This window comes from Canis lupus, chromosome 33 (genome assembly GCF_048164855.1).
Source record: "Canis lupus baileyi chromosome 33, mCanLup2.hap1, whole genome shotgun sequence".
NCBI lineage: Eukaryota > Metazoa > Chordata > Mammalia > Carnivora > Canidae > Canis > Canis lupus.
Genome location: NC_132870.1, coordinates 23,720,217 through 23,732,218, shown reverse-complemented (window position 1 = coordinate 23,732,218; position 12,002 = coordinate 23,720,217). Strand labels below are relative to the sequence as shown.

The following is a 12,002-nucleotide window of genomic DNA, read 5'->3' as shown; positions in this document are numbered from 1 at the left end:
AAAGATGATTAGTCTACCGATATTTTTCCAGCTACCAACAGCCATTCTGGAAGAGGTATGCTTTAAATACCAAATTCATCAATTAAAAAGAAAGCTGTGACTTCTCAGCCAGTATTTGCAATTTATTGGAATTGTGGATAGAAGGATCAGACTGTAGAGATATCATAAATTGGAGTGTGTACAGTATGCTTATTTGATTACAGTTGTTAGCTGATTTCTTACTGAGATGAAATCAACCTATCCATGGATTTTTTTCAACAAAAAACATTATGAGCACCTCCTATAAGTCAGGCACTTATGTTGCTCTGTTTTTTCAAACAAAGGGCACATCTTTATTTCATATCTTCCTCCAACTGGTTACATATTTTCTTTTCTTTCTTTTTTTTTTTTTTTAAGATTTTATTTATTTATTCATGAGAGGTAGGCAGAGACAAAGGCAGAGGGAGAAGCAGGCTCCCTGCTGGGAGCCTGATTTGGGACTCCATCCCAGGACCTGGGACCTGAGCCAAAGGCAGACAAAACACTAAACCACTGAGCCGCTCAGGTAGCCTGGTTACATATTTTCTTTCTTTCTTTCTTTCTTTCTTTCTTTCTTTCTTTCTTTCTTTCTTTCTTTCTTTCTTTCTTTCTTTCTTTCTTTCTTAAGATTTATTTATTTATGATAGACCTAGAGAGAGAGAGAGGCAGAGACACAGGCAGAGGGAGAAGCAGGCTTCATGCAGGGAGCCCGACGTGGGACTCGATCCTGGGACTCCAGGATCCCGCCCTGGGCCAAAGGCAGGCGCCAAACCGCTGAGCCACCCAGGGATCCCTGGTTACATATTTTCATTGGTGAATGCGTTTTTTTTTCCAAGCCTCTACTTTAATTATAAAACGTTGAATCACTTTTTCTATGGAGTAGTGGGTTCTTTATTGGCATCTTGGACATATAATCTTTCAGTTATATTTAGGCATTAAATAGTCCAGCCCCACACACATAACTTGATTCAAACTTCTGTGCATCCGCTTCTTCAAGGCTTCCTTTACTGTGCTGGAGTGGGAAGAAGGGAGAGGTAACAGGGCAAGCATCTCATTATTTAACTTTCTCCATTTTGTGGATCTCTCCTACTTGGTTGTCGTTACACCTATGACTAACTCTTGTATTAAAACCATCTGTCTATAGAAGGAGTGAGTTTCTTCAGATTTTTGCTGTTAATATAAAGAGAAACTCAGATTGTAGTTTTAGCTATTAGAGTTTATTTCGTACTTAGTAGTGCAAATTTCTTGAGCAGGTCAAGCTAACCAGAAGTCTGAAAATTCTTCCAGAGTTTAGGCCCGATTGGTTCATCCCTTGTACACTGATACAAGATGTGGCTTCAACAGATTACCTCGTAGTAGAATCCAGAGACCAACCGAGTAGGAAAAACTTTGTTTTCAGTAGTCTCATAATTCTTCAGCTGTTTATGGAGCATGTGACTTTCTACTTATAAACTTAACGTTTATAAACTTAGTTTGTATCTTTGATCTCTATGAGACTTCAAAGTTTCCCACAGCATATGACATGGAGAGGGAAAGAATACAAAGTCAGTTTGTAAAAGGATGTTTCTAAATGAATATGATGCTATAAACTTATGCAATTAGTGAATGCTTAGAAGAAAATCTACTATTTCCAATAACTCCTTCCAATACTCCACATATCTTTCCTTTTATTTTTTTCCCTTCGGAATTATAGTAGCATAGGGTACTGTATCTTTTGCTTATTTGTCTTCTTATCGCCTGTCCTCCCACATTAAAATGTATACTTCCTGAGGCCAAGGATTTTGTTTTGTCCACTGTGGTACTCTATCCCTAGAATAGTGTCTGGCACTTAGAAGGGGTTAAGTATTTGTGAATGAAGAAATGAAAGAATGAATAACACACCCTCTTTAGCCCACAATTCCTAGTGTCCACAAAACACACATATGTTCTTATTGCCAAATATAAGGAACACACTGGGGCATTTTAGCCAAGTTATCACAACCTGTGTTGGATTACTTTTAACATAGAATATTTTGGTATTAGAAAAAAAATTTAATGTGGGGGATTTATCATTATTTTCACATGATTTTAATCTAGGTCTTCAACTTCTTGACTTTTATGGAAGCAAAGGCAAGAATTAGAGTATCTTAATTTTTTTCAGCTCTTAATGATGTCAGTAGTGAAAAAAGAAAATATGAAACTATTTTATTTTAAAAAGGCTACATTCTTGGCAAATCCAGAGGCAGGACAGAGGCCCAGGACACAGGGTAGGGGAGGTGATGTTCACTGCAGTATTTTCTGTCATTTAGGCATCTGAGTTAAGAGATATGGTACAGACTCAAAGTAAATGGGGTTCCCGAGAGTGAAGGGCCAGTGTGGCTATGATGAGGTGTGCACATCCATGAGGCAGTGAGCCAGAAGTCAGCCAACTAAATGGGCCAGGGAAGCTAACTACTAGGCCAGAAATGCAACCTGAAAATACTTGAATACTATATTTGGATGAGAGTCAGTACATCAGACCCAATAAAACCTTCATTTAAAAATGTAGGAGTAGAGTGGTTGGTCATGTTTAGCGGTATTTATTGGGAAGAATTATTTGTCTTAGTAATTATTTGAGTATGGTTAAAAACAAAACCTCTCTTCCTTTCTTTTTTTTTTTTTCTTAAAAAATTCTAAAAGATTTGTTCATTTTGCTTCAACAACAGTGAAAATACTGGTGGCTGTGAGACACATTTCTTTCCTGGATGGCATTGGCATTTCTGCTCTTGTGAATAGTTCTTGAGTCCTGAAACATGACAGGCTTGGCTGAGAAAGCAAGAGAACTGAAATAATGTTGATTTCTACACTCATTACATATGATTAACAAAATTCAGAGGTGAATAACCCGTGGTTATGTTGTTGTTAGCTTATTGATTATGAAAATGAAATCTTGGCAGAGCTATAGATGACGCAGTGAAGAAATAATAGCTGGGGGATGTCAAGGTGTTCTTGTGACCCAGGCACAATGGGGAGGATTTCACTGGATGGAGACTCGGCCTCGCTTGTTAAAAGAATAATACGTTTTGCTTTATACTGTAGCTGTTGTGAAAACACTTTTGAATAAGAAAATTATACATCAGGATACTGTTATGTGAATAGGAACACATTCAATTTACCTAAATAACCCCTCTTTCTCAAATTCTGGCCATTTTTTCTTGCTTTCTTTTAGTTTGATCTGTTTGCTGCTCTCACTGATTTTTATATTCTATTGCCTGGTGTTTACTTATGTTTGAGAGGCTGAGTTGAAAATACCCTTAATCCTTTTCCATTCTCTAAGTCAAAGGTAAAATAACAGAGCCATGAAGGTCTCCACTGAGCCTCATTTCCTTCATCCTCTCTGCTTAGTTACCCTACCCATTTTATGAAAGGAAACAATTGCATTTATTTTATTTCTTCAAACTGTTTCTTGTTGTTGTTGTCTTTTTCCCCCATTTCATTTTATTCTTGTAAGAACACTTAATTGGCTCAGGTCACAGAGAAAGCCACTTTGGGTTTGGCCTCCAGCTGGTAAAAGCCTATTGTCTTATGGACTAGGAGCAAGTTTCCACTCCTTGTGTTATATCTGATTAGTTATAGAATGAAGCTTAATAAGAAAAAAAATCTAATATAAAGGGTTTATATTTTCATCTTTTAAGCATGGTATAATGTAATGTAATTAAATACTTAATTTTCATTTCTATGGTTGACAGTGTGGAGTGGTACATTGAATCTAGGTGTTGGGGTGGAGCAGACCTGAGTTTCAATCCTGAACACCCTTCTCAGTAGCTCCCCAGGATATGTCACTGTTCTAAGCCTCAGAGTCCTCCTCTGAAAAATATCTCTGGGAGAGGCTTCCGGAAGTTAGCTCTGACCTCAGATTGCCTGCGTTCACAACACAGCCTGGTCACTTAGCTGAGCAATCTTGGACAAATTAGTTGTCTTGTGACTCAGTTGTATCAACTGTAAAGCGGATAGTAACAGAACTACTACACAGAGTTGTGGAAGCTAAATGACTACTGAAGGACTTAATGATAATAAACAACTTAAAATAGTCATCTGGTATGCAATAAATAGTCAATAGCTAATAGTTCGCATCGGACTGATGATTAAATGAGATAATTTGGATTAAAATCCTGGAGGTATCCAACAGCCATCAGTTCCCTTTCTTCATTTCTTTAATCTTTGTCAAATTATTTTCTTTTTGAAAAAGATTTATTTAGAGACACCTGAGTGTCTCAGTGATTGAGTGTCTGCCTTTGGCTCAGGTCGTGATCCTGGGGTCCTGGGGTCGAGTCCTGCATTGGGCTCCTGATAGGGAACCTGCTTCTCCCTCTGCCTATGTCTGTGCCTCTCTCTCTCTGTGTCTCTTATGAATAAATAAATACGATTTTTTAAAAAAGATTTATTTATTTGAGAGAGAACATGCACACATGAATGAGGGGAGGGGCAGAGGGAGAGAATCTTCAAATAAATTCCCTGCTGAGCCCAGAGCCAGATTCAGGCTGGATCTCCTGACCTTGAGATCATGACCTGAACCCAAACCAAGAGTTGGATGCTTAACCAAATGAGCCCCCCAGGCTTCCCTTTACCAAATTATTTTCTGATTTAATCCTTTTGTTTGTTTAAATCTAGGTCCTTGCTAACCTGACTTCTACATCATAAACTGTTGGCATCTCCATTGCTACCTGTATCCTACTTGTAATAATTGTTATTAGCATCGAAACATTCTCGCTATGATGTTGCAGAGTTGAATGGTTGACTTTTGGTGGAAAGCAAAACTTTCCATCAGCGCACACTAAATGGCATACACTGTACCAAACTCTCAAATGTCTTAAATATCTGTGCCCTTGGGAACTTTCGCTCTAGGAAGTTACCTGATTGAACAACACTGCCTCACCAGTTGATGAGCTGCAAAACTTAGAAACAGAAAAAAGCTAAAGAATGAATTAATTTGAAGACAAACAGACCAAGGGAAAAATTAGCTGTGGGATGGCTTAGCTTAGGGTTAGCTTAGGGACAGCAAATGTGTGCCCATAGCATTTCCTGCAGCCTGTGGCAGTCATTGCTAGGCTCAGACACAGCTTTGTCATGTTTTCAGCCCAATTCTCTGTAAGTATGCAAGCCATCACTGGCATCCTGGTTGTTAGTTATCTATTGGAAATAAAATAGTGTGGTCAGATTGGCTTATCTGGATTGGACAAATGTCCAATGTCTATCTTGGAACAATGGTCACCTTTTAGAATAATAAGTAGTTCTTTAAGTCTCTCTAGTCCTTTGTGAACATGGAAACAACCTTATGTTTGTATTTACCAATTCCAAAGATGGTCCTTTTGAACTGGAAGTTTATTTCCCTTAGGAAGATTTTAAAGGTTTTCTGCATGAGCAAAGGAAAGATTTTGGCAAATGATTTGTTAACATCAGCCAATGAATTCATTGTATTTGTATGTTCTTCTGACATTAAAAACTGTCAAACTATCTTATTTTTGTAAGAAATGAAGAATCTCTCCTTTTATGCTAAAAGTAGTTTTTAATGAGTGATACTGGGTCCATCTATACTTCTTCACCCCACGGATTCTTCCTAAGGAGCATGTATATTGGGATCCATAAAACCGTGGTACTGATCAGAAATAAATTATTTTATCACTGTTTTTAGATAATGTTATACTTTGGAAACTTGGATCAGATAGCCCTAGTAGCCTGCAAGAAGGAATTAAGTTGTGCTTTATAATGCATCTCACTATTTTTACCAGAACTTGGTGGATCAAAAGTCACAACGGCTGACCTATATTCTTAAAATTTTTATTTTATTTTTACCTTTTCCCTAAGAAATCTATCTAGGCTTACTGTCACTGCTGCATCAGTCAGTATGCTGTAGGCCTCCTAAAAGCAAAAGGACAGGTTGCTCTTACCACCAAATACACACAGGCCATCCATAGCCCTAGGGATCCCTTTACTCCGATGACTTTGCTTTCATTTTCAACAATAATAGAGGCAGTGCTGGTGAGAGGATGAACACAATTACGACGCGAGGCCCCAATGCAAACGCAGGAGCAGACAGGTGGAGGCTGAAGTGCAAGGAATGCCATAGAAGAAATAGTTCAGGGATCCCTGGATGGCGCAGTGGTTTGGCGCCTGCCTTTGGCCCAGGGCGCGATCCTGGAGACCGGGGATTGAATCCCACATCGGGCTCCCTGCATGGAGCCTGCTTCTCCCTCTGCCTATGTCTCTGCCTCTCCCTCTCTCTCTCTCTGTGACTATCATGAATAAATAAATAAAATCTTTAAAAAAAAAAAAAAGAAGAAATAGTTCAGGCAAGATTCAAAGAATTGAGTAACTCATTCCTGGCAAGCATTCTGTCTCTGTTCCTCAACCAAGGGGCCACTGGCCTTTACTTTTTAACAGCCACTACCGATGGTCTGGTATCCAGAAACTCCACTGTCAGAAAAACAGAGTTAAATAATTCTTTAAGTTCGTCCTGCTTCTAGGGATCATTCCTCTCCCGTGCCCCCACTGCTACTGCAGCCACTCCTTGCATTTCAGAAAGTAAGTCTTCATGTGAGAAATTTGAGTGGCATGAAAGTAAAGGGCAAACCCAGCCTTTGCACATGACACCCTCCGCCTTTGGGTCCTCAGTGTCACCTACTTTTGCATATTCCACATTCCTTGCCTACAGTTCATCTCCCCTTTGTTTATTGTCCAACTTCTGCCCATCTTTCAAGACTCAGCTCACAGCACTTCTTTCAAGAAGCTTTTTATGTACTTCCTCTCATATCCAGGGAGGAATAAGTTCTACAGTTTTGGTTCCTTCTAGCACCTTGCACACAATGCCAGTATCTTGTGGGAGACAAAGACCTGTCTTCATCACCAGGATTCGAAGTCCCCTTGGTAATCCCAGGACCACAGTTCTTCCTTAATAAAGTTTGTGAGTGGAGATTGCATACCTAATTGTAAACCTTACATAAAAATGCAGGCGCATGAGTGAGGTAAGCTTGTGTGATTGCCTAGTTGTTTACTGTAACTAGCAATAAACTTGCCTTGGAAAACAACCATTCTGCTTCATACAGGTAACATATTCACTGCAACTTGTCCTTCTCTTTCTACCACAACCTCCTGGCAACAACAACAGCATAATGCAGATACAGTGGCTTTAGGAGGTGTGGTTGGTAATGGATGGACTTGGATTTGGAGCTGTCTCAAAGATTTACTTTGGATCCTCTGTGATGTTTCAAGCCCTTCGTTTTGGCAAGCCCGTCATTTGCCAGTTGTCAAATAGGTTGAGTCATTAGTCTGGCCTTGTCATCTGGGAGCCTCCAAATGATGGATTTGGCTCTGCTACACTTCCCAACGGGATAATTAAGTGTCCACTCAACTCTATCTACCTGGTTTTATAAAAAGTAAAATAATATAAAAAGTTATGTTATTCCTTTTTTCTACCTGTGAAAGCAGCAAGCTGGGAAAATGAACTTGAACAAGCCATTTGCTCTAATATTTACTCCCCGAAGGACAAATTTCCTATTGGAAAAGCCAAACCTTGAAATTCTTTTTAAGCTAACAAAACAATTTCCATTTGTCTACTTTGCAGAGTGATTTTGTGTACATTTTCCTTTCTTCTTCACAACTACCCTGTGTAGCAGAAAGAACACATGTTATTTTCTTTGTGTTGTAGATAAATATCTTGAACCTCAGAAATCATTTTAATGTCATAATCAGTTCCTCTGACTATTGGATTAATCTCTTGCCATACTGTGCTATCAGACATCCTGTACAAAAGGAACGTCTGATTATTGCATATCTGTGTGATTCTTCCATTTAGGGTCTATTTCTAAAGTGTATAGGCTTTGACAAACTTGTTTGCCAAGATGCTGGGATTCCTTAGGTGACTGTGTGGGGAAGGAGAGTGAGCAAGACCGGGTCATCCCATCCCAGAGTAGAGAATTTGTCTCTAAGGCGCTATAACCAACGGGCGGAATTGCAGGGTAGGATGGAAAGTGATAACTCAATATCAGAACTGATGAGAAATCTGTGAGACATTCCCTCCTTGCCGACACAGATGATTCTTTTCAAAGGCCAGGTGCTTATTGTCTCCAGTATAATGTGGCTTTTGGATGCTATCCAGTCAGCAAAGTAGAAACTCATATTTGGCAAGGTGAACCCAGCCATGGTTTCCTGGTGTGCTGAATCAATAGGAAATGACTTTGGAAAAATACAGCAATGACCACAACAAATGGTTTTGAACATTTTTCAGCCAAATACTATAAAGTGAACTGCCAAGAATTTCCCCTGCGATATCCCTTTTCAGATGATAACATATGACTTTGAACTTTTGCCCCCTACATACTATGTGACTTTCATTCTTCAGACATGATTAAACCAAAGTTCTTTCTACAGCTGGACATTGGTCCCTCTAAGGACCGTAAGTTGTCTTCATTCTTGCCCAGTGAGGGCCCATATCCCGATGCTATTGTCAGCTTCTTGGCACCCATTCTCATTACTGTATTTTCTCAATACCTCTGTTTTCTTTTCTTTTTTTCCTTTCTGTTTTGAATGTCAACTGAATATCAAAACAGAGTTACCATGTGATTCCTCACTCATCTGGGCAGCCTGGCTGTGAGCGAGGAGGAGTCAGTGGAGATGGAGGGAGGAGGAAAGGCAGATTGAACAGAGTCAGAGCTGCAGGACTTGGGGGCTGGGAAGAGGAGCTCTGGGAGCTGGAACATCATTCTGTGGACATCAGTGGGGGGCGGTGGTTAGCATGGGTCAGTTTGTTGTTCTGGGTGCTTTTGTTTTCCGTTTTTTTTTTTTTTTTTTTTTTTCTGTTTTGGTTTTGAAGTGATGATATATTGATTTGGTGACTATTTTATAATGGAAACATTTTGAGTATGAAAAAAATAGACCATTTGTAGCAATATACGGGGATTGCCTTCTCAATGTACATGCAAACTGATATGTCTAAGGACAAGCTTTCGTCTCATTGCATCAACATTTCTGGACAATTCGGGAGAAGATTTCTAAGACACAGAAAATCTTCAGTGGCCTCTGCTCCATTTGGGGTTATAAAGGTTCAGATGTCAGGCAAAACTAAGCACAATACACCAAGATCTAGACATTCTCATACTTTCTCTCCTCTTTTTGTCTCTCTCTCTCTCCCCATTTTTTAAAAAATATTTTATTTATTTATTCATGAGAGACACAGAAAGGCAGAGACATAGGTAAAGAGAGAAGCAGGTTTCCTGTGGAAAGCCCGATGTGGGAGTTGATTCTAGGGCCCCAGGATCACGACCAGAGCTGAAGGCAGGTGCTCAAACACGGAGCCACCCAGGCGTCCCTTTTTGTCTCTTTTTGCCAGTTAAATGAATATGAGTATTTTTAAACTTCATCTAGACTCTCTGCTAAAAACATGTAATATCAAAGTGTCTTGCTGTTCAAGATCTCATACTTCCTCAATGTCAAGGATGATGATGAAGACATATTTCTTGAGCACTTACTATCTAGCAGACACAAAGGGTAGTCTGATACATAAATGTACCGCGTGCCTTATTTCATCTGCTGCTCTACAATCTGGGGGTAACAATTACTCCTAATTTAAAGATGAAAAACTTGAGGTTTAGGAAGACTAACATGCTGGATGCTATCCTGCATTTAGCAGTAGAGCTAGGTTTGAATCCTGCTCAGTTATTTCAAAGCTTATAATCTTGGGGTACCTAGGTGGCTCAGTTGGTGAAAGGCCTGCCTTCAATCAGGTCATGATCCCAGGGTCCTGGGATCCAGCCCCTGCCCCTCCTCCCTGCTTCTAGTTTCTCTCTCTCAAATAAATAAATAAATAAATAAATAGATAAATAGATAAATAAATAAATAAATAAATAAATAAATAAATTCTTTAAGAAAAACAAAAGCTCATAGACTCAATCTATATGCAATATTATACAAGATGTATTACTGTTTTTCTTTTTCTTGAAGGGTGTTACTGGTAAATAATGTTCCACAAAAAAGTGGAGTTACCTATGTATTAGGCAGCTTTATCCAAACTCTGAGGTGACTGCTCAACGTGTGCCAAGTACGACTTGGAGAGCTGGGGTTGCAGTCTATTTCTACACAAGTTTTAGAGAAGTCCTCCAATTTTCAAATACAATGCAGGCTGCCCATTGTACTTCTTATTTAATTCCAGGATTATCCATTTTGGCTGATGGAGGTGGTCATAATTGGGTGCCTATAACTGTTAATATGTTTCATTTGCCTATTATGATTTGAAAATAAGGTCCAAAGTGCTCCACGATTAATTCTGGATATCTGAAAAAATCAAAATAAAAGTAGCATCACACACCAAGCATCTGGTACACCAAACAGTGCACTAAGTGCTTCATATGCATTCTCATTTGAATCCTCACTAGGGTAATACAGAGTATTTGGTATTATTTTCACATTATCCACGAAGAAACTGAGCTCAGAGAAGCTGAGTAATGTGGACAAGACCTTTTATCAAGTTGTGGAGTCAGATTTAAAACCAGCTCAACACGACCCATTTGAAACATTCCATGAGTGTTCACTGAACCTCAGTTCTGTGCCAGGCACAGAGTTGTGAACAGGGATTCGCAAGGTGCAGGACCAATGTGGCCTTGTGGCTTTAAGGAGCCAGGACAGTTGGACTCCCTGCTGTGCAGCATGCCTGTAGCGACCTTGACAGATCACTGTATATGTTTATAATTGTATTTCTATCCTTTGAGCATATCATTTATAATCCTTGTGCTGGAAAAATCACACCTGTTAAGTAGCACTTTGCTCATGTTACTGCCGCTGAGCTCAATGTGGTATTCTTGATCTAATTACAGACTTCCTGAGAGAACATAACTTACTGTGGACAAGATAGGAAAGGGATAGATAGCTTTTCCTTCAAAAACAAGAACAAAAATAAAATAAAAACAGATAAACATAACAACAAAACGAAACAAATGCCAGAGTGAAGGTAAGCAAAACTCTCCTTGAAAATGTTTTTGACTTCAAGTCCCAACATAAAACATTTTATTTTTTTTGAAGGACATGATTGTCTACTTTAGAAAGCTGTACCACAATGATCATAATGATCAGAATATACATTTTGATAGCATTTCTCTTGAGTTGCAGTTTTTTTGTATACTGAGATTTTTCAATAGGTCCAAGAATGTTGGAGAAATAAAGATCTTAGATGAAAATGGACACTAATAATTATGGCGTCCTACCCCACAGAATTCATTTACACCCCTCTTGAATCAGTAGCATGATAACATTATGTAGTGATGAAGAACCAAACTTCTCTTCTAAGGAGGCAGCATGAGCTTATACTTCCTTGTACTCTAATCTTTAGTTTTTGTCATTTAAGTTATGTCCACCCAGACTAAAGCATAACCATGTGAAACACTTCAGATAATTTTCATGCCACTATTGCACATATCTAGTGAGTATACTTAAGAAAAAAAAAATTAAGGGGTTCCTGGGTGGCTCAGTTGGTTAAACATCCAACTCTTGGTTTTGGCTCAGGTCATTGGGATTTGCCCTCAGTAGGGAGTCTATTTGAGGATTCTCTCCCTCTCCTCTTCCCCCCTCCACTGTATCTCTCAAATAAATAAGTCTTTAAAAAAAGATCAAACCACCATCAAAATAAAGAAGCAAATAAAACTGATTTATAAATCATTTGAAAAGCATAGTGCTTATCTGTCCCATATAGACTCAAATTTAAATTAAATGCTATAATTATAATCTCCAAACTTCTGTAATATATATAAATATTATATATTTATATAATTTATAGTATTTTAAACAACTGATCAGTTGGTCCTTAGAAAGTGTATTTCTGTTCCTTGAATACTGACAGAGAATGAGATCTTAAGTCAGGTGATAAATGCCCTCACATGGGCAGAAAATGCCAAGAGAATTCCACTTTGACCTTCCTGTCATTTTAAATTGCTGTCTTTGTTACACACTTCTCATTTCTAAATTTAAGCTTAAAGTCCATG

General features: G+C 38.7%; 2 long non-coding RNA genes across 13 annotated transcripts in view; one reads left to right on the top strand and one right to left on the bottom strand.

Moving 5' to 3' along the window:
• The window catches only part of LOC140623956 (uncharacterized), a 135,072-nt gene that overhangs the window by 51,374 nt on the left and 71,696 nt on the right, over window positions 1-12,002 (top strand). For 5 of the 11 annotated variants that reach the window (XR_012023519.1, XR_012023518.1, XR_012023521.1 and 2 more), the window contains one exon: window positions 10,842-10,975. The exons of 5 other annotated variants lie outside the window; for them this stretch is intronic. This is a non-coding gene — a long non-coding RNA (uncharacterized lncRNA). Of the gene's footprint in view, window positions 1-4,647; window positions 5,463-10,841; window positions 10,976-12,002 lie in introns of those variants that run through there. One more of the 11 variants, XR_012023526.1, reaches the window with a different exon arrangement.
• Window positions 1-12,002, bottom strand: part of LOC140623958 (uncharacterized) — an 88,367-nt gene that overhangs the window by 47,460 nt on the left and 28,905 nt on the right. Inside the window, exon 3 of one of the 2 annotated variants that reach the window (XR_012023530.1) lies at window positions 9,993-10,302. The exons of the other annotated variant lie outside the window; for it this stretch is intronic. This is a non-coding gene — a long non-coding RNA (uncharacterized lncRNA). Of the gene's footprint in view, window positions 1-9,992; window positions 10,303-12,002 lie in introns of those variants that run through there. 2 annotated transcript variants of the gene reach the window in all.